The sequence below is a fragment of the Mercenaria mercenaria genome, chromosome 12 (assembly GCF_021730395.1).
Source record: "Mercenaria mercenaria strain notata chromosome 12, MADL_Memer_1, whole genome shotgun sequence".
Classification (NCBI taxonomy): domain Eukaryota; kingdom Metazoa; phylum Mollusca; class Bivalvia; order Venerida; family Veneridae; genus Mercenaria; species Mercenaria mercenaria.
The window spans coordinates 6,089,040-6,112,799 of NC_069372.1; positions in this window are offsets into that span (position 1 = coordinate 6,089,040).

Genomic DNA, 23,760 nt, shown 5'->3' on the forward strand with positions numbered 1-23,760 from the left:
ACGCACTCTCTTGTTTGTGTAAATAAGCTTTTGATCCTTTTTAGAGTTTCTTCATCCGAGTTCTCTATTCTATAAAGAATTTGAAGCCGTGTTTAAGTGGATAATAAAAATCAAGTGACTTATTTTTTGAGTATTATTGTATTCCGTGAACTTTGATTTGAATGCACAACTGCATGATGGGAGATAAACTGATGTTTAGAAACAAGGACAGTAGAAGGTATAGCCAAGCTCGAAGAATACAGGCTACCAAAACAAAACCCCATAGCCGCATATATATTATACGATAGACAGACAAAAGGCAAAAACCACTTAGGCGTTTAAACCGGTGCATTTCGCGCATATTTTCTCTCATTATACACACCACGTTCAAGAGGCACAGGTACAGGACATCGTAAATAAATGTTATCTCAACCAGGCGAATCCCTAACATACTTGTTGGTAGACAAACATGTTCATTTAAAAATATACAAAATAAAAGGATGTGCTCTTTTTTTTTTAAAAAAAAAAAGCAGAACAAGAGAAACGATAGCCGATGAAATTCGGTGGAAGGCAGAGACCTTATTGTTTAACCCACTGGCACCAGACCAGAAAGAAAATGCCTCTGTACTTGTTATACCCTACCCCTAGGTATTCTATAAGACATGAACGGGGAAATATACTAACCCATTTCAATCGCGCATTTCATACCTAAAACACGCAGTTCGGTAAATGTGTACTATGGATATCAAATACATACGCGATAATTTATCTTCAATTGTGTACCGGTCACATTTCTTCAATACTTCTTGTCTTAGAAAAACAACGCGTACATAGGCGTAGGAGCAGGGGGGGGGGGGTGCAGCGGGGGCCAGGCCCCCTCAAAGCTAGGAGAGGGGGGCCCAACTATAGTTTGGCACCCCCCCCCCCCCCAATATTTTGGAAAAGAGATATATCCTGCAGTCTAATATAACATTTACTTACTTAGTTAGCATCATATAATTCTTTCAACCTGATTTCTGATTTGCATTTGGACTTCACTTGTATTCTGACTTGTCTCTTTCTGTAGTGTGAGTACTGAAATCTGTACGCGCCATGCCAAGGATTGTTTGATTATATTTTATAAAATATTATATCATTCAGCGCAATCACTACAGTTCCGGTTTGAGCGTCTGCAAAATCTATGTAACTATTAAGCCTGTTTACGCATGTAAACGTTCTGTATTTTTTTGTTTTTCATTTTCCATTCTAGGGAAATGATATTTCCACAACTATATATCACAATTAGACAAAAGCAGCGCTAATTGATTGTATGTCCAGGGCTTCAACAGAACAATGTAAAAAAATAGCACACTTAATTAGAACAATACATAATATGACTGATTAAGACAGTTCAGTGCCTAGTCGTATGTGTATCATCAGAATAACTCAATGATTGCTAAAACATAGAGGCTTGAGAGGGCCTATGGCCCATTTGGCCCCTGTACAAGGCTTTGTCATGAATAATGCACCGGGGGTACCTTGCCGCCCCCCCCCCCCCCCCCCCCCCCCCTTCGCTGCCGGTCGAAAAGATTTGGCCCCCCCCAAAGTTAAACTCGCTCCTACGCCCATGGCGTAGTTTATAGTTTTTCAACGTTACATAAAAAACTTGCTCGAACTTCCCTGGTGAAGTTCCGGTCTAGATTACTTAACCATTCTGATTGGCTGATGTGAAAATGTATGTCAGTCGTCATTTTACTACACGTGAACGCTACATTGTGAATATGCAGCATAAATGTGCAACATGAATGAAATAAACATGAACAGATGTTTACCAATGTATGATTTCAATTTCAAAATCATATACAAGATGAATTTCATTCATCATTTCGAGTTTTATTGTATGACGGTGAATATTTTGCATCCTGTTTTTGTTTGTTTACATTTCGCCTAACATGTGCACACTGCATCAGGCCTAAGACCACAGTTATTTTTACTGTATGTTCTATATAGGCACTGGACACTATAGCAATTTTGCATGCATTCCAACCCCTATAAAAATACCTGAACTCAACAGAACTATCCAAGAGAAAAAAATCCAGCCACAGTAAACATTGGGTTGACCGGCTCTTTTTTCCACCATTTTGAACCAAATCACATGCGTATGAAGAATACTCTCTAGATGGCCGCAAACAGGCAAAACAGGCCCTATCAAAAAGTCATGTTATGCATATTCTGACATTTTCATTCTGTCAAATTGTACATGTACCTACTATTTCAAATTACCGCTTGTTCAATATGCTGGGTATCCATTTACCGAACTGCGCGTTTTAGGTGAGAAATTTACGATTGAAATGGGTTAGTGCACTTTCCCGTTCATGACCATGGTTCTTATAGAATACCTAGGGGTAGGGTATAACATGTACAGAGGTATATTCTTTCTGGTCTGGTGCCAGTGGTTTAACCAACTCATAAAATATAGGGTGGCGTGAAATAGCGTTAATAATTAATTGTTTTACATCCCACACCATTCCTGCATTTTCATTGGATAAAAGGTGGTCACATGGTGATCCCCTATATTTCTGTAGAGGGTGAGTAGATTTTCATGTCGTACTACGCTGAAATACGTTGTCGAGAAAACAAATCAATTTTAGGGTTTGTTAGTAACCCGTCACGGAAATATATATGGGGTCAGTATGATAAATACGGGATCTGGCTAACGTCCCGCCCTTCGTTTGTCATACTGACCCCACATATTGTCGTGGAGGGTTACTAACAAACCCAATATTTAATAATGTCTAGCCATGGTGCCAATAACGCAGATTTTTATGTTTCCCTTATGTAGTTTGGGAATAGCGTACTTGTGTATATTACAGTCATGTTCTGATTAAATTATTTTTAGCGGAGTCATTCCCTTGATTTGTCTAATCCCTTGATCTGTTCTACTTCTTTGACCTCACTGGTTGGAATTCAACCATACTTCACAGTAGTTACCACTGCCAAGCCTGGTTGTATAATCATATAGTTGGAATATTATGGTTCATTGACTTTTCCTGGAGTTATGGCTCTTAATTTGTGGCATTTTACTGTATCTTCGTAGTAAGTGGTGGGAGACATACGTTTTCCGTGAAAAACAATCTCCAGTTTAAAAAGATCTTTCGTTTTTGCTATGAGCTACTCTACCTCTCATTTAAAAGCATTCTCCTATAGCGTTTTGGCTCTAATCAACTCTATTTAATATTTTGTTATTGCTCATGAATTATGAAATAAACGTCTCATAAAATAAATACAACCTTCAGCAATAAACCTTTGTCTTTGATGATTTATAAATGTTTTAGCTGGTTAACAGTGTTGATGAACTGCTTATTGGACACATTTGCTCCGTACAAAAAGGCAATCACATCCCTTGCAGATATACTTTCAACAAGGGTTTAGATAGAGCATTGGAATTGTTATCAAAACAAATCAAATACACTAGAATAGATATAAGTTATCACCTAGATCATTAAGATCGTTGCTTCCCACTGATAAACATTTCACTTTATAGCCTCTGTCTGATTCAGAGTCTTTTGTACACTCCTTATGAACAAGTACTGGAAAAAATTGAAAATGTCTTGCATATGATTGTTTAAAAAAGTAGGATAAACACTAAAATGTTTTATTGCTTTTTTGCAATATGAAAATGAAAATAACACTAAAGTTTTCACATGAGGAAGTAATACAATACGTTAAAACGTATATTTATGAAAAAGACACATTATTTGAGCCGCACCATGAGAAAACCAACATAGTGCATTTGCGACCAGCATGGATCCAGACCAGCCTGCGCATCCGCGCAGTCTGGTCAGGATCCATGCTATTCGCTTTCAAAGCCTATTGAAATTTGAGAAACCGTTAGCGAACAGCATGGATCCTGACTAGACTGCGCGGATGCGCAGGCTAGTCTGGATCCATGCTGGTTGCAAATGCACTATGTTGGTTTTCTCATGGTGCGGCTTATTTCCCCGTTTATAATTTAGCGTATGTGTTGTCAACATTCGGAGCGTTATACACGTCATTGTAATTTACAAGCGCTTGTTCATAAATTAGATGAAATATTTTCGTAATATTTTAAGCTGACAATAATTACGTACATCGAGACATTCGAAGTTCGCTGGGAAATATCATTACATTATTTATGTAAATACTAGAATATCTGTATCAAAATATTTATCATTCTGTAACAATATGCGCCAAATTGGGCAAGCTATTTATTACCCCATTCAGTATCTATATGTCACTAATTTCTTCATTTCTCGTTAAGTGTGACGTACATTTATTTTGTCCTTATTATCTATTGTTTTCGAGCTTTTTCAACAGTGGCCTTAAATATGTCATTAGTCAAGAATAATTTTCGTCAAAATATCATATTTACTGGATTCAGTATTGTTATATTTTCTAGTCCTTTGGGATCATAGAGTACATTAACATATGTGTAATGGAGTTCCGCTTAAGCCGGTGCTAGGGGGCGTGAGAGGTGTTGCACTTTTCATTACCTCTCATGAACAGACTCAATCAAACCGAGTCTGCTGTTATTCTTCTTGGTTGCATTCTATGCTTCCAAAGGATATTTTTACAGATTGTATTTGTTAAACGTATACTTAGTATTTATTGTCATGTCTCTTGCTTCTATTGACCATGTCCTGGACAAGCCTGTGTTTCTGTGTTCTTACGCAATTCACTTTTGGGTAGAATATTTCCTGCGACTAATGACGTTATTCTATCATAAAGTTAATTCTAATGATAATTGGTTATACAATTATTTAATTTATCGAGTAATTAAAAATGTTGTCTTACAACATGAACGTACGGTTACATTTGTAAACTAGTGTTTGTACAAAAGATATTCTCCATGCTGCTCTACCTTGACATTCATAATAATAAGATACTGTATTAGTGTGAATGTACTGTCATCTACAGAGAATATTTTAAAACTGAGAGAGTATATTGTTATCAACAGAGAATGCATTGTGATCGACGGAGAATATATTGTCATTTACCGAAAATATACTGTTTTAATTTACAGAAAATATATGAGCCGCGCCATGGGAAAACCAACATAGTGGCTTTGCGACCAGCATGGATCCAGACCAGCCTGCGCATCCGCGCAGTCTGGTCAGGATCCATGCTGTTCGCTTTCAAAGACTATTATTATTAGAGAAACCGTTAGCGAACAGCATGGATCCTGACCAGACTGCGCGGATGCGCAGGCTGGTCTGGATCCATGCTGGTCGCAAAGCCACTATGTTGGTTTTCTCATGGCATGGCTCATATTGTTATTTACCAACAATGTATTGTAATCTACAGAGAATGTAACGCAATGAAGAGAAAATGTATTGTAATCTATAACTTATGTTGTAGTGTAAAGAGTGTTATTATAACCTGCAAAGAATATTTTATCATAATCTACAGAGAATACAATTATTGCATTCTACAAAGAATATATATTGTACTACAATATACAGAAAATATGTTTTAATTAACAAAGAATATATAATTGTAATATTGTAATCTACAGGTAATATATATTGTATTAGGTATTATTAATTATTGTGTTTGCTAGTGACCTCCATTGAAAGGTGTGAGGTCAGTATGATAAATTGGGGCGAGGCGTTAGCAGACCGAGAGCAAATACGTATCACAGTGACCCTACACATTTCCGATGAGGGTTACTAACAAATATACTGAATGACTTGTTTTATCAACCACTTAATATTAGCCTAAAACAACTTGAAAATCTTCTGATCCTACAGAAATATAGGGGGTCACCAAGTGAACATCCTTTAATCAATGAAAATTCTAGAATCTTGTGGAATTCTGATGTGCCTAAGGACACCAGGCTTTTGTGTTATTAGCTGAACTTTTAGAAATAGAAGGAAAAACAGCTAAAGTATTGAACTTCCGTATGCTTTATAATTATACAAGAAGCTGTCATCAAGAAACCTTATTAATTACAAAAAATGCCTACTATATCTAAAAATCCGTGTATTATGAAACTGCTTTTTTTGGTCTCAGATGCAGATACTGCGAGTTTTGACAACATCTGCGTTGTTTCCTAAATTAACAAAGGTCAACCGTAAACAATTGCTTATAACGAATAAAATTGATAGATTGGCATACTTGGCTTAAATATAATAAGTTAATTAAAACAGAAACAGAATTTCTAATTTTGTCCATGTCAGACAAAAAGTGTTATCACTGTTGCGCTCGCAGCTGAGTTTGTAATTTATGGATCTTTGTATCTCATCTACATCTACATCTTTCACCCAACCGTCGATTTCCGACTATCACTGGGCGGCGCTGTCAGAGAAACAGTTGTTAAAGAAATGATATGTTACAATGTTAAAATAATAAAAGCTAAAAAAGACAGTATGCTACAGTTAAAATGGGACAGAGGCAATAAAATTACATACTGACCACCGCCAGCCTCTCTCTAAAGATACTGAGACTGGGGCTAGTAGTAAAGTAATTGTTTGTGCGAAGTCAATCTAACCTCATTTAACCTTTTGACCCTCGGTCCGAACTGACCAATGCCGGACAATTTAAAATCCACAGGTTTTAAACCCAATAAAAACCTCTGATTTAACTAAAGATGATTTAATTAAAGATGATTTAAAATGAAGAAAACATATGTCTTTATTTAAAAATAGTTTCCACTTAAAAACTTTAAACACTACACCGAGAGACAAAATGTAGAATAAGTTTGGCCTAATATAACATACAGGAAGTAAAATATAATGTGGTTGAATTTAGACCACATTTATTTTCTGTTTAAATAACTCTTTTACTTCCTTGTTTTGTAATCCTTCTACATAGATAAAACAACTGTTAAAGACATTAGAAATGACACAAAATGTACACAATACCAATAAATACATTAATAATTATCCATGAAACAAGAAAATTTCAAACTAAAAATAACACAGACCGGGAAACCAAATGCTAAATATAACAACTAAAAATAACACAGACCGGGAAACCAAATGCTAAATATAACAAATATAATAAGGTCGGTTATTTACAAATCTATCCCTCTTTTTATTAAAAAACAAGTAATATCTCCCTTCGATAATTGAAATTCATACAAATTATTTTAATTAATATTGGAAGAATAAAATTACTTTAGGAGTTGTTATTATTTAGAAACAAAAAGTAATTGAATAAATTATAACACATAAAAATAAAATTATGATAATTTCAAAACCATAACACTATTATAATAAAGAATATATGTTGAGCGCAAATAACCAATCTGCGCTATTTACCAAACGCGCAGCGCATATAACAAATTTTTGTACGTTGGTTATATGCGCAACGATTTACCAATCGTTGCGCATGATAAATTTAACCTGCCCGATTTACCAAATGCGCAGCGCAAATAACAAATGTAACTTTATATATCAGAAATTTGCATTTCGTGTTTGATAAATCATGCAGTTGGTCAATTTATTAATAAATATAAATGTCAAATGCTGAATATCTCGGTACTTAAATTAGGTGTCATAAATTTGTTTCTACATCAGTAAATTCACGGCAGTCGGTCACCAGGTTTCAATACCTCCAATCTTATACAAGATGCATTAAAACCCAAACATGCGTGAAGGTGTGATTTCCTCCAGCTTGCACACGTCGCCCCGGGAAATTTTTTGGCTTTTTTTAAAAATTTTATTTCACCCGAGCACAAACTTAGAAAAATATCTTTTTTAATTAATTGAAATATCTTAAAATTTTCCCCAATAATTTTTCTTTTTTAACAAGGGAAAGCATATCCTAAACATGCCCTAAGAAAAAAAGATAAAATAAAAAAGTCACAAAATTAAAAGAAAATTTTTAAACAGTCTTATCTATATTATTTATTTTTAAATTATTTTTATATTTAAAAAATTGTTTGGGAATAAAGAGTAGGCCTTTGATTACAAAATAAAACAATAAAATTTTTTTACAAATCTAAAGGGATCTATAATGTTCCCCCGGGAAACTTACGTGGGAGGTGGGCCCTGCGCTAATAAAAAATTTTTGAAATTACACGTTTTTCAGATTTTTTTCATTCATAAACAACTATTTTTTGTAACTTTCAATAAATTTAATTTTAAAAAAATTTAAATAGAAAAAGATTTGTTTTCTGCCCATAACGAGAACAAAATTTTACATTTTTTTTTCTGCGCAAGATGTGTGTCTGCGCTAAAAAATAAATCGGGAAAATTTACTCTGTAACTTGAAAAATTTTTTAAATAAATCAATTAACTTTTATTTTTGTTTTTACGATTACTTTTTTGTACATTTTGGGCGGTTTTAAAAACCAAAGGGGGGGACCGCTCCCATGAATTTAATGATTTTTGAAAAAAATTTTGGACACTTTTTTAAAAACCAAGATTGCAATATCAGTCTGTAATTGTTAAAAAAATGTAAAAGTTAGAAGGGTTTATGGCGAAAATCCTATTGCCCGGGAGAAATTTTTCCAGATTTTCTATTAGCCCCAAGGATCGACATCCCGCACAGGAAAAAGGGCGTTTAAAATTTTAAAAAATGAGTATTAAAAAAAAAATAAAAAAAATACTTTTTTTAAATATATATTTGGGAAAATTTGTTCTTTTTAACCTTTTTTTAACACTAGGGACAAATGACTTTTTAAATCCCGCCCGTCAACAGAAATTTTTGGCCAAAAACACCGGGGGACGTGAGAATCTCATTAAAATTTACCGCAAAAATACGCTCATTTACTTTAAAAATTTTTTCTTTTTCGGGTACAAATTCACACCTTTACGTTTTGGCCCTGACCCACCGTCATTTTTTAAAAATTTTATTTTGGTTTAAAAGTCTAACACCCCAAATTGATTTTTCCAATTTTTCGGGAGATATCATCCATATTTTAAAAAGGGCGCAGACTCATTTACGAAACCCCAAGACAGTTGCCCCTGCGAAATAAGAAATAAAAAGGTTTCCCGATTTACAAACCCGGTTGCGCAGATAAAAAATTTGGTTATTTGCGTGCGGGGAATTTACCAAAGCGCAGTTTGCTAAAACGCGCGTAACTTATACACTATAAAAACCCGGGTTTTAAATTTTTTTTATCATTGAGTCGATTTTCTGTTATCCCTTATTTTCCAAAGTAACTGACTTTTTCCTTGTCTTTTTAAAAGGTAGCTTGCAGTATGGTTTTTGTACGGGAAATCGCCTTGTTTTTTAAAACGGTTACAGCCTGCTTTATGACATTGACGGTTGTCCCACAAAAAGGGAATTTTTTCCCGGGTCAATGTTGAATAGCACGAATTCCCTTATTTTCCCTTTCTTGTCTCTGTTTCGAAGGTTTCGGGGGGGCAAAACAGGGGGTTAAAAGGTGTTTCTGGGCTGAAAAACCCGGGGCCCAGGTTTGATGATTTAGGAAAAACCAGCTGAAAGGGGTGAGCCAAACAAAAAAGGTTTCCTTAGGAAAGACTAATGGTTCCCCCCCGGCGTGGGGTGTGAACGTAAAAAATTTCTCCCTGGCGTGGGGGTTTTTTAAAAAAAAATGTACAGAAAAAGGCTTTTGCATTTTTTAAAAAACTATTAAACAAAAAATTAAAAGATTTAATTTAAAAACAACTGAAATTACTCAACCGTTTGAGTATACCATGGGCATATGCATGATTGAATTATTTTTATTTTTACATTGTTTACTCTCAGTGTTTTAACAAAAAAAACAAAAAATTTTTTATACCTTTTTTTGTAACTTTTAAAATGAAAAAAAAAACAATAAAAAACCCCCCCCCCAAAATGTTTTGTTTTGTCTTGATATTGTATGTTTTTAAACCCCCCCTTAACCCCCGGGTTTTAATTCAATCATTGATTTTTTGGGTTTTCATCCGTTTTTTGAATTTGATGTAACTATCCCCCAAAAGCGAAAATTTTTATTTTCTGTAGATCCCGAATCGTCAAAGGATGAAAAATCAATCACGTCCCTTGTTTTAGAAAAATTTTATTTTTTTTTTATACAGGATTTTAAAACTGATCAGTGTCAAATTTCCTCCCCTTTTTTATTTACATTTTTTCCAAAATTACATCATATATCCCAAAGAATTGTATGAAAATTCCCCTTTCCCCACCACCTAAATATAAAATGTATATTGGGCTTTTAATGGGTTTATTTGGCTCACCTGGGGGCCTGGCCCCCCTTTTAATTTAAAATCTTAATATCTATTAAAAATACTTTCCCGGTTTTTTTTAATTTTAAAAAAACCCACTAAAAACAAAATTTTGGGCCCAAAAATTTATATTTTTTGGTTTGTTTTTAAATTAAAAATCTTTATAATCAACAAATTTCCGGGTTTTTAAATTTAAAATTTGCATTTAAATGCCCGACCGGCATATTTTCATATGTTGAATATATCCGGGCCAACCACGACGGTTAAAAAAACTTTTTCTTTTTTTACGTAATCAAAAAGAGTGTTTTTTATAGTTTTCAAAGAAAAAACCACTTCATGTCCCATTCCTTTTGCCTTTTTTCTATTTTCCTGTTTTTTTTTTAAAATTTGAAAAATTTAATTTCAGCTAAACCCTAAAGGGGCTTTTGTTGTGGAAACTTAAAAGCAGATAGATTGTAAACCCTATTTTTTGGGTTCTAGCAAAAAATTTTTTTTTTCTTTTTTTTAAGAAAACTTTTTTTACTTTTGTAATTTCTTGGGTTTTATTTGGTTTTTTTCCCCCGACATTAGCGGTTATTGTTTAGTAAAAGCAGTAATTACTTGAGTATTGCTGTTTGGGTTTTCCTCCTTGTTTAGCTGATTTTTCAACTACAGAGCCCAAAATTTTCATTTATTTTTTTTTTTAAAATTTTACCCATTAAATTTATCAAAAATGTTTTTTTAAATTCTTTAAATATTTTTTTTGTAAAAAAACCCTTTTAAAGTTTATTAACTCTTCGTACTTTAAAAATTGTGATTGCATCGACTTTAATTAATCATTTTTAAACAAGTTTTTTTCCCTAAAATTTTTAGCTGATTTTTAAAATTAAAGTTAATTGCTTCAGTTTTAGCGAAATTTAAAATCTCCTTTTTTAAAACTGATTTTTCAACTACAAAAAAAAGTTCTTTTTTTTTTTCTTCAACTTTAGCATTAAATTCTTTAAATTTAAATCTTGTAATTTTTTTTTTAATTTTATTTAAAAGTCTGCAACTTTAAATATGAGGGGTTGTAAACAATACTAACCCAAATTTTTCGAAATTTTTTTTTTAAAATTCTTTCTATTTTAAAATTGAGCTTTTTTTTAAAATTTAAATCAAATTTCCCGTGTCATGTTTCACACCTCTTTGTAAAGCTCCCTTTCCCCCAAATTCAGATTTATATTCTGCAATTTTATTTGAAAAAAATTCTAATAAATCTTTATGCTTATTTTCAGTTTCAGAAATTTAGTTTTTTTTTTTTTTTTTGTTCGTTTTTAAAAACTGATACTTATTTTGTAATTTTTTTCCTCAGCTTCAATAATTTTTGGGCCCTTTTTAGTTCTTAAATTTTAAATCTTACAAACTTTAATTTTAAATTTTTTGGGGGAAAAAAATGTTTAAAATTTAAACTCAAAAAAAATTCTTTTATGTTTTCTTTGTCAAATAAATTTTTCTCTTCAAGTCTTTAATAGAATCCCCCCAAAAGCTTTCTTTTTCTTCTTAAATTTTTCCCTTGTTTTTAAAACCTTTTAAAATAATAAATTCTTTTTTAAAAACCCTTTTGTTAATTTTAATTTTCTTTACCCCTTCTTTAATGTTTTGTTTTATAGATTTAAATGTTTCAAGTTTTAATATTTCATCAAAAACCACTTTGAACTTTTTTAAACATAAATCGTCTTGAAACACATCGGTGGATTTACTGGATTTCCTGGTTGATTATTTTATTACCTCCCATATCTAATGCTCTGTTCTTTGTGTACCCAAGTTCCTTTTTTTTCCTGGAAATTTTGATTCCAGGGCCCCCTTTCAAAGCTTTTTGTATTTTTTTTTTGTAGCAAAATAAATTAAACAATTCAAATTTAACTTTATTTAACTTCGGGGTTCCTTTTTTGGTTTTACATCAAAAAAAACCCCCATTATAAAATTTATTATTTATTACCATTTAAAATTTTTTCTTAAAAAATTCCCTTGGGTTTTTCAAAAATATAAGAAATCATATTTTTGATTTGTTTTCATTAGCAAAGTATCACGATCTATTTTTTGTTTCATCACAAATCCCATTTTTTCCCTTTTACCCGGGCTTTCAAAAAAAATTTTTAATGTGAACAGTTAATCCGAATTTCCTTTTTGGGGTTTTTTTTTTGTAAAAACTGAAATTAAATAAAAAACACAAAACAGTTTTTTGTGGCGTCCTTAATAAAATATTTTGTTATTTCAAATTTTTAAAAACCCTTTTTTTCTTCACATACAAAAAACATTTAAATATTACTACTTTTTGTTTTTTTGATTTTAAGATTCCACAAGTTCAATTTGGGGCGGGAACAGCTGAAAAATTTAAGTATTTTATTTTGGGTCTAATTTAATCTTTTTTTCCCAAATTTTGGGTTTAAATTTTTAATTAAATCGGGTATTTAGATTGTTCTAGGGTTTTTAAACATATAAGTATAATTTTTTCATAATATATAAGAGGGTTTTTTGAAGTAAAGATTTAAATTTTTTTTTTTTTTCCAGTTCCGGGCGATCCACATATTTAAAAATTTTAAAAAAATGAATCTGGCATAAAAAGGGTAAAATTTTTTAAAGTTATTGGATTTATCATTTTTTGTATCAAAATTTGGAATTCCATTTTTTAAATATTACATTTTTTTACATTTTTTTACAATTTTTACAAAAAATTTTTTTTTCCCTTATTTTTCCTTATCTTATATTATTATATAAATGCAATCAAAACTTAAAAAGAAAAAAAAATAAAAAAAAAAATTGTCGGGGAAAAGATGGGGAGCTCTTAGAGAAAAAAAATGAGAGAAAAAAAAAAGAAAAACTAAAAATCGGGGAAAATTTATACTGAAATTTTTAAGCCAATTACTGAAAAAAAAGAAAGTCAAAAGAACAATTAACAAGTCGGGTTTAAAGCATTACCTGGAATAAAAAAAACAATTTGCGTTTTAATTTAAAGGGGGGATGAAATGAAAGACATTCAACATAAACCGGGGGTACCACGCTATTTCCCGAACCAAAAACCAATTTCAGAGTCTCCCCGAAGGAAGACCGTTGAGGGGAAATTTTAAAAATGGGAGGAAAAAATTTCATGAAATAGATTTGAATGTGGTTTTGGGTACTGAAGTTTTAAAAGAATATGGGTATTCCAAACCTTGAAATGTTTGAAATTTTTTATGCAGATGTTTTTAATCCAAAAAAAATAAATTTTAAAAACAGTCCCAAAATTCAATAGGGAATGTTATACGAATATTGTGAAGATTTAAAAGGTCTGATGCTAGCAAATCAAGATCAAAAGATCCTTAAAACGGGGAAAAAAACCAAAGAATTAAAACATAAAAAAAAAACGGAAATCATAAAGTACAAAAAACGGTTTATAAATACTTTTTAATTTAACTCCTTAAAAAAGTGGACAAAAGGAAAAAACATCATAACCCATATAAAGTTTCCCCCAAATGGGACAATATGGGGAATTTAATTAATTTAAATTAAATAAAATTTATGGTCCCAAAAAAAATTAAATTTCCCAAAGGGTAAAATAAAAGGAAAAGAATTTAAAAACACAAAAATAGAAAGAAATTTAATTGATTTGATTTAAAAAAAAGATATAACAATAAAAAAGCATTCAAAATTTATTCAAGAAAATTTTTCAAAAAATTAAAGAAAAGTCAGGATTACCTATCAATAAAAAATCCCATAAATTTAAAAAAAGTAATTAGAGGACAAGGTTAAAACGTTTTTCCAAATTTAAACCCCCAAAAATTGGTTAATGACTTGGAGTTAATTTTGGTTCAATTAATGCTGGAAATAAAATGAAGAAATAAAAAAAAAGGTATTGAAAATTGATGAAAATATTAAAAATGAATTCTCTTTTACCAGAACAAAATTTAAATGTTAAAATTTAAAAATTTTTTTTTCTTGAAAATTTAAAAATTTTAAATTTAAAAAAATATGTTTGATAAAATTAAAATAAAAGGGGAAAAAAAAAAAAAGTATTAAGTTCTGAAACAGTTAAAAAATTTAAAAAAAAATAAACCCGGGGATTTTACAATCAGAATTTTGTCCCTTTTTAAATTTTTTGATAAAAAAAAAACTTATGTTTTTTGTTTGGATAGTTTAACACTATACCTACTCTTGGCAAATTTTTAGTGATGAATATGGGCAATAAAAGAATTTGTTTTCTAATGGTTAAAAATGGAAAAATATCATTTTTTACAAAATGGTTCTTACAGTTTTCACAGATATTTAAAATTTATTTGGGAAACATTAATAAAAAAATGGGATTTTTGAATTTGATAAATCGGAAAAATTTCTCCAAAAAGTTTGGAATTTGATTTTTTGAAATTTTAAGATTTTATTTCAATTTTCAGTTTAAAAATTTAAATTGGGTTTGGAAAAAAATCAAATTTTCATACCTTGCTTTGGGTTTGAGAAAAAAAAATTAGGGCAAAACTGAATGGGGAAAATACAAAAAACCAAATAAACTAAACTTTGGTTTCAATTTACATTCATTGTGATCTTATTTATAAATTCACTTGTTGATGGGAATTTCGCGATATTACTATGCCTTAAGGGACTGCAGATTTTTAAAAATGCTTATCCTTTTACAAAAGGGTCCACAAAGAGTTGGATATTTGAAATTAATAAATATTAAAAAAAATTCAATTTTTAAAAATATATTACAGATTGTTAAAATTTTGGGAGAAAAAATTAAAATTTTAAAAGAGGTTGAAACAATTTTACCCCTAATTTTTAAAAAAAATTAATTAAAACTAAAGTTTTTTAAAAATTTAATTTTGAAATTTTTAAAAATTTTTGGTTTTTTTAATGTTCCCAAAAAAATTTTTTATAAAAAAAAAAAAAAATTTATTTTTGTTGATGCTCCCCAGGAGAAGAAATCATACACGGGGAAAAGGTTTTCTTTTACACTTTTAAAAGAAATTGCTTTTCAAAACGGGAAATTGCTTTTTCAATTAAACACAGCTGGAAAAAAAGCTTTGGGAAAAAGCAGGGAAAGCCCACGGGGAAAAATGGGAAAAAAAAAGGTTGGAACAGAAGTTTAAAAATTTTGGGTGCGCTAAAAATTTTGGGAAAAACTTAAAAAAAAACCCTTTCTCCCGGGAGTTGGTAATTTAATTTCCCAAGGGAAATTTCAAGAAAAAAAAATAATAATAAAAAAAATAATGGGGGTTTCATATGAAAAAATAGAATTTTTGTCCCGGGTCTGGACTTTTGCTCTTGCGGGAACCAGGGGGGGAACATAAAAAGTATTTTCCCGATTAATTTATAAAAAAAAAAGTTTTAAAATTTAATTAAAAAAAAAAAATAATATATAATATATACATTTAGAACAAAGAATATTGGGGAAAAAATAGAATTAACTCCCCAAATTTAATTAAAATACAGCTTTAATATCCCGTCCCGGGAAAAAATGTTTAAAAAAACAAAAAAAACGGATATCACTTTTTTCAATTAATGATAAAAGTTCATATTTTGATTGGTTTAAAAACTTATTTTGAAGTAAGGGTTTTTAAAATAAATAAAATTGCTAAAAAATAATAATTAGGTGGGGGTGGGAAGATAATCAAATTGCTTTAATTTAAAAAAGCAGTTCATTAAATTTTCAGTTAGTGGTTTAAACCCCAAAAAAAAAAAATTTGTTTATGAATTTTTTTAATTTTTTACAAAAAATAAATGTAAAGATTTTGGGGGGAATTTTCTAGGATTAAACAAAAACAAAATGGAAAAAATTTAATATAATTTTTTTGAATTTCTACTTTCCGTTCCCGAAAGTAGGAATGACCCCCAAAAAAAAAAATTTGGGGCTATTTTAAAAGTGGTTTCGCAATTTGAAAAGGATTAAACCAAGATAAAAAAAGAGGTAAAAGCCCAAGTTTTCCCTTAAATAATTTTTCATTTTTAGGGTTTAGAAAACTAATATTTTACCTCCAAGTCCCAAAATTAAAAAACATGCAGCTGACCCGTGATGATGATTTAATTTTTTAAAAGCTAATGTGTTGATGCTGGTAGGTAATTGTAACAAAAAAAAATTTTTTGGGTTCCCCGTTTTAATTTTCAAAGAAATTTTTTTTGATCTAATTACTACTGAAAATTTTTTTAAAAAAGCAAGATGGGCAAAAACCTTTGGGAAATGATGACGCAAACCCAAATTTATACAAAAACAAATAATATTAACCCTTTAAAAAATAAAAGGCGGTGTAATTAAAAACCCCAACATGTATTTGTTTATTTAAAAAACGCCTGATAAAAGGAAAAAAACAAATACATTAACCACATTTATTAGATACATTTAAAAATTTTTTTTCGCAAATGAAAATTTTCATTTTGAGCTCTTGTCGTTTGAAGTTGGTAAAAGGTTTTTTTTTCCGAAAAAAAGAAACACAAGTATATCAAAAATAAATATGATTTAAATTAAAATTTTTAAAATTTTTAAAAAAAAATAACAAAACTACTGGAAATCTCTTTAAAAAAGTTTAAATTTTTATAAATTTTTTGGATTTTTTCATTTTAAATTGGAATATAAAAAGGAAGTAACTACAGATGACCCTAACAATTACATTAACAGCTAAATTAAATATTCCACCAGCAGCTAATATTCGTGTTTACGCAATTGTATTATATGAGGAAACAGTTGAAATAAATACTATTGGAAATGAACTTGTTATTGTTTAAATAAAATAAATATAAATTAAAATAAATATAAAGTATATAATGTCATCAAATTATATTGAATATAAAATTAACCTTACAGATGGACAAAAGAAAAATTTAGCACAAGCTTATAATAATAAAATTCCACATACTTTTAGATTAAAACATGAACAATTACATGGAAACTTCCCTTTACTTTTAACAAAAACACAAATTAATCAAATTAAAAAAGCTGTTGCAAATAAGAAGGGAGTAGAAATTACAATTTCAAAAAGCCAAATGTCCAGTCAAGGTCAAAATGGTGGATTTTTAGGAGCTTTAGCTGGTTTGTTAGGAAAAACAATTCTTCCAATGGCAGCAAAAATAGCTCCAAAAATTTTAGCCCCTCTAGGCATTGGTGCTTTATCTGGGCTAGCCAGTACTGGTGTTAGTAAAATACTTGGAAATGGTATGATTTCAGTAGCTAATGATAAGAGAAATATGATATCACCATATCTTACACCTAATCAAAGAAAGCAACTAGTAGGATCTGGAGTGATTAAATTAACACAAAAACAAAAACAAGACGGTGGCTTTTTAGGTATGTTGGCTGCTAGTCTAGGAATACCTTTGATTACATCTTTGTTAAGTGGGAAAGGACTACAGATTGATTCTCAACGGAGACCTTACAGACGAATTCCTATAGTAAAAAAAAAATAAAATTTATAAACAAACCTATTTCTAACTTTGAAATTGAACAATGGGTAAAACAATTAAAAATTAAAAACTTTAGGGGTGTATTTAGTAGAAATAATTTATTAAAATTAAAAGAAAAGGACGAGTGTGGAATTATAAATTTGGACGACTCTATTGGTCCTGGAACACATTGGGTTTGTTACTTAAATAATATGTATTTCGATCCATTTGGACTTCCTCCACCAAAAGAAGTAATTAGTATATACCAAATGTAAAATACAACAATGTTCAATATCAAGACAAAACAAGTATGCTTTGTGGATATTATTGTTTATTTTTCATTAAAATGTTACAAGATAAAGTACCGTTGTATGATTTATTGTTTTTAATATTAATTTACTTTAATAATTCATAATCAAAGTGTATATATTGAACAAACTATTTTAAATTAGTTTTTTTTATTTAAGGAATTGATTTAACTGGAATAACTATTTTTATGGGAATTTTCTATTTTATAATGAAAAGTAATGTATTAGAAAATCATATAGAAAGGCAATTATATAAGAAAAACCTCCATTGTTTTTAACTAGTTATACCCAAGATACGATGGTGGATTATTTCAATTGCAAAACTGTAAATGCTAGTCCTGGTGTGGTTCAGGGTGGTATTATTGTGGCCAATTAAACAAATTGCATCTTAATTATTCTTGTGATGCAAGTAAATTAGATAAAGGAGAAGCTAAATTACAAATAAAAAATAAAGAATGTGTATTTCTTCCAAATTATCACTGTTATAAAAAATAGGAAAAAAATGAATCTTTTTCCTATTAATTATGCATATGAATTTAAAATGGATGAGGTGTTTTATATTAATTCTTTAAACGTTACGAATTTCAGGTAACAATTTATGGTTCTATAATTTAAGAATTAATATAAGTTTTATTTAAGAATAAGCTAATGTATCAATACCATATCAAGAATATATCTTTTATCGTAAACATGATAAAGTGTTTTATTCTATAACATAACTGGAAAGATTGTGTTTATCAGATCGAATAATTTTAAAGGTTGACTTGTGAATTACTTTGGTTTGAATTAAAACAAGTATCTTTGTAATTTTTATGAAACTATTGTTTTCTTAAAGAACAAGTTTTTTAATTCCTTTACATTTGAACATTAACTTCGGTTTTCTAATAAAAATATGAATTACTTTTTACTTCTTAATCCAACTATTCAACAATGGGATTGCCGCTGGGCAGCTTCATCTTTAAATTTTCCAATTTATTTTTTATTATTATCAAATAAAAATTTGAAATACTATCGTTATCACTATTATCAATTGAATCTTTGTCCTTATAAAAATCTCATATGCATATCTTGGTTTTATTTCATAACATAATGTATCAGTGTCAGTAAAAATATTTACAATTACCCTCATTACTTTTTCCTTAATGTTATTAATGAAAATCATACATTAAATATTTTGAGAAATCTTAGAATGCACATACCAACCCATAACAAGGTCTGTTTAATAAACAACTTCTTTTTTTATATGAATTACCAAAAAGGTTAGAGTTAATACATCGTTGAACTAACAAATGAAGGTTTGGCTATGTATTTTAATAAATATTTTCTTCATGAATGTTAATTTAATATTAACCCTCTTGCGTAAATCTCATCGTCTTTCCGAATACAGAATTGTTCATTAACTTAAAAATAGTCCTTTTCAAATGAATTTTTTGACTTTAGATTCTTTTTGGAGTATTAAACTCAAGATACTTTTTAACCAAGGACTTTCGTCAAAAGTTAATATTTTATGTATTTTTGTTCTAACTTTTAACCCTATTGTGTATATAGTTCAAGATTTTTTAAATGGGAACTTACATAATTTTGTTTTTCACTTAAAGTTGGAAAATAATTTTTGTACAATACCTTATTCCTATTTCAAAAATCTGTTTGGATATTTTTACTATAATCAGAATGCATTAAGATCTGGTATTTTAAATTGTTCAGCGAGCTGAGCTAAAGGAAAATCATTGTTGGGTTTATGTAATTCTTTTGGATTTTCAAGATCACATTCAACAATAAAGTTAGTTTTCCTTTTGCAATTAATTTCTTTACATTGTTTTTACGGATATAATTTAAAGTTTCCAGAGGGTAAAGGGTGATGGACACATAGCCCAACCGTTAAGGTTATTGGCGTCGAGGTACATAATGTATTTGCTTTCTTCTTTTGAATTTTAATCCTCATATATTTATTGTTTGCTTTACTGTATCTGTTTGAATATATAACTTATTCCTCCTCTCGTTCCCTTTTCAATTAAAAGATAATCTCAATATCAGTTATTAAATCTACTTAATTCCAGTCTTTTTTAACATTGCATCCCAAGCTAATCAGGACTACTTAAATATGACAAGGATCTGATTTGTAGTACTCTAAACATAGTTTTCTAAAATTTTTCGATTACATCAGCTAAAATGTAATACGTAAGTTTTTAAATATTTGATCATGTATTCTCACTTTGTTTTAATTTTAAATTTATTTTCCAAACATTTTTAGCATGTTATATTCATTATCAGAAAAATATGAGTTTCCATTTAAAATTGAATAAAATCTTCTTTAGAAGGTAATTTTGTTTCTTGAATTTTTTAATGAATCCATGTAATCAGATGGATTTATCACCTTTTTGTTTTTAATTATTCTATATTATTTTTATCAAAATTTCTTGAGATAAATATTTAAATTCTGGATATTTTTTACAAGGTTATCCAATGATTGAGACATAAACTGGACATGTTTCAAGAAAGACCAAGTTCCAGAAATCTTAAATTGCCATATATCTTTCCATATTGTTAGGAATTAACATTAATTTCTGTTTTAAATTTTCTATTGTTGATAATAAATTGACGTCATAACCTCTTAAATTATGAATAAAATAAAGGTGTTTTATGTGGTTAGTTTTAAATTTAATATTACATTCTGAGTCCCCCTCCTCACTTCCTCTGAATTTTCCTGTGTATATGACAGTGATCTCTTACTTTGGTTGAATCTTATATATTCTTTTTCACGATTATGACTAAACTTTTGTTTTTTTAAATTCACTTTCATCTTTTTAGACTATTCTCAAATCTTTGTTAAAAGTTCCTTTAAATATTTCTTTCAAATAGTCCTCTTCCTCAAGCATTTTTTCAATAAAATTATAAAACTGAATTAGGACCTCTTTAATCTGGGTTGGTTTAGTTTATTTATCGGTTCATAACAACAAACAAACTTTATAGCCGTAACACAATCTATAGATTTTGATATGGTTCTGCTCTATAATGAAGATTCAGTTGATGGTAAAGCAAGTTAAACCTTTTTTTAGTTATTGATTCAAAATCAGCATAAATTACAAAAGGTACTTGCTAAAACTTTATGATAATTTTTTAATTGTTTTATACTTTACTACCACTCTTTTGGCATTTTTACACCGTGGATACCCATTAATAGCTAAACAGTTTGGTATGTGTTCATTTTAGATTCTTTCTTGAGTAAGTGTGGGCGACAAGATCTACAAAATGTTTTCTTGTTTGTATTTTTGTTTTGTTATCATTAATCTGTTAAATTCTTTTATCACAAACATAATGTTGGATACAGTTCTTTGAGGGCTTACAGTCATCATCAGTTTTTTTTTCATTTAATGTTATCATTAATTTATCATTAGTAATTAGCAACATGTCACAGTGTTCTTCGTATGATATTTTGATATGTACAATGGATAAATAACTATTTTCTTCATAGCCAATAATATATTAAATGATATTTCATTTAAAACTTCTATTTTAGGTATTGATTTAATGTAACAGGAAATTGAATTCAGTATAATCATAAGATCGTTTATATGTTTTGTTATAATTTGAAACTCTTTCGAATGCTTGGTTACTCAGGAAATTTGTAGCTAGATTGACACCATCTAAAACATTCATTAGCATCTTCTTTGTTTTTATTAATCCTTGCTATTGATTTTTGTAATGGTTTTGGTAATTCTAAATAACTTGATGCAGCCAATGGATATACTTATATCTATTTATATAATGGCATCAACTGACTCTATTCTCCAGCCACTTCCTTCAGTAATCCAATTACAATTCTATTTTTTATTTCATCAAAAGCTTGATGTTAAAGTTTTTTTTATTTCGTTTGTGTAATAATTTCTAAAGCCTTTGATTGAAATAGCTGATTTATATATTGCTATCAGTTTTATCCATTTTGAAAGTTATTTTTAAAACAACATTTATTTTTCTACCTTTTAAGTTTTAAGTTCAGATTTAAGTATTTCATAAGATAGGTTTCGTTTTTAGTTAAATATAATTGATTCTTTGGATTTGTCTTTTGTAATTTTATTATCAAAATTTATTATATATTGTTTTTGTAGAACTCTCGATTTCCATCTATATATTAGATTTAGAAAAAAATCTTCAAGGCAAATAAAGGATAAAAAAATAACTTCAAAAAATTATTAAAAAAAATTATAAATAAATAAAGTTTTAAATTATCTTTAAGAAGAAATAAAATATTGTTTTAATTATATCATGTTCCAATTAACTTTTGTATTCCACATATTACTCGGTTTGTCCCTTCACAACATTTTTATTAACCCGCATTATACCAAATTCTTTAGATGTCTTTGTAAGTGCTTCTTATATTTTTTCTTCATTAGATATCACGCTCGGTTACAATAAACTTTTTTTAGATTGTTTCGATAATTATTGGTCTGGGACATACATAATCTTTCATCATTTTCTTTTCAGATAAATAGGACAACCTCAGTCCATTCAAATAAAGTTCTTTACGAAGATATGGATCTATAACCTTTTGGAATGTATCAATAACGTGATTTTATATTCATCGTAATTATTGATCAGTTTTGTTTTAATAACTTTTTTCTTTTTAAGTAACTTTCTTATATGAATTTTCATCGGATCATTATTACTCCTTAAAGTGCTAGATAATTTTGGATAATATTCTATCTACCTTTCTATTAACCATCTTATATATATACTATAGAAAAAAAATCTTTAAAAAACGCTCCATAATGAAATTATATTGATTTGAGATATTTGTTTATACTTCTATATCTTTTGAATAAAGATGTTAAAGTCATTTTTTCTATATTGTTATCAACTTGTTAAATTTTAATACCTTCTTGAAAAACATTCTGATTTAACCATTCTGCATGTAATTTGTGTAGCGTTTTCTAAGTTATCTGAACCAAATTTGTTTTCTTCCGTTCTGTTTCTTTTTTGAAGTCTTGTTTCTTAAAACATATTTTGGGTCGGTTTTTAACATAAACAAATCCATCAATTGGTTTTTCCATATGATTTATAATTGATCATGTTAAGAAAAAGATTGATACTGCCCACTCGGGGTCAGTTATACACCGTTGTCGTTGATGTTGTTTTGGTATAAAAACGTTTACTGTTAGTTAAATAACAACGTTCAAGGATCAGAAACACATCAACTGTTTGCGAAGATAACATTTTTATATGACTGTTTAAAGTTGTTAGCTGAAAAGGGAAATAAATATTTGGAAGGTTCTTGAGCAGCAAGTCAAAAAGGTTATATGAATTTCGCTTGGGTTGATCTACATTTTGCCATATTGTGAATTGGTTCTGGAATTTATATTAAAATTAGGATTATATTCTTTTATTAATATCTTAAAAAACGTACTTTTTCCTGATGCAAATATTGCTTAATGAATATTAATTTTTCTCATTTATATTAATATGCTTTATAGATACAAAATCTTTAATAAACTTTTATAACAGTTCTTCTTTTTTTTACTTTTATATCCGTTAAGTTTAAATTCATTCATTTGCATTTCAAAATGAGGTGTTGATACTTTTGTTCTTTCTGCATTTCTATAGTATTGTAATAAAATATCCTGATATAACTTTATTTGGATTTCTTTTTATTTACTTTTCCAATCCGTGCTTTTGTTATAAGTTGTTTTATTTTATGATGATGTGATTTTTTTAAATAAACTTCTTGTCGTCAAGTTTTGGTCTGTTAGTAAAATATGAGTAATTACTGATGGAAACAGCGACAGCAACTGCTACATTTAATAGGAATAGCTGGAAACAAGTACTAATGCAGCTGAAAACCAAAAATACCTGCTGTAATATATAATTCCTGTATTTACTCTCCCACTAAATTTATAACTTTTTCTGTAAGCAGCAGCTAGTTTAGTTAAGTGATAATTAATTGAACTTTTGTTTCTATTCCATTATTAGTAGAAATTAGG